This window comes from Pempheris klunzingeri, chromosome 10 (assembly GCF_042242105.1).
Source record: "Pempheris klunzingeri isolate RE-2024b chromosome 10, fPemKlu1.hap1, whole genome shotgun sequence".
Taxonomy (NCBI): domain Eukaryota; kingdom Metazoa; phylum Chordata; class Actinopteri; order Acropomatiformes; family Pempheridae; genus Pempheris; species Pempheris klunzingeri.
This window is the reverse complement of record NC_092021.1, coordinates 1,614,690-1,615,000: the sequence shown is the minus strand read 5'-3', so window position 1 is coordinate 1,615,000 and position 311 is coordinate 1,614,690.

The following is a 311-nucleotide window of genomic DNA, read 5'->3' as shown; positions in this document are numbered from 1 at the left end:
CATCAGCATCGTTAGTCTTAGACATCGCTTGTCTTAGGCACTAGACATTCAAGTCATTTAGAATAGAGGCTGAGTGAAGGCCTTAGGATCATTTAACGCCAGAAGAAGACAGAATAAAGGAGGACAAGTGGAGGCATGTCATACAGATTAGCCCAAATAAAGATAAGACTCATGCGGGGCTGGACATAGTTGACGTCCACATGGAGGCATGGCTCGATTAACCTGAAAGAACAAATCTCTGCTTTTGGGCCCCTATCAACCCCTCAGAATCCCTCCTTCACTGTCTGTGTGTGTGTGTGTGTGTGTGTGTG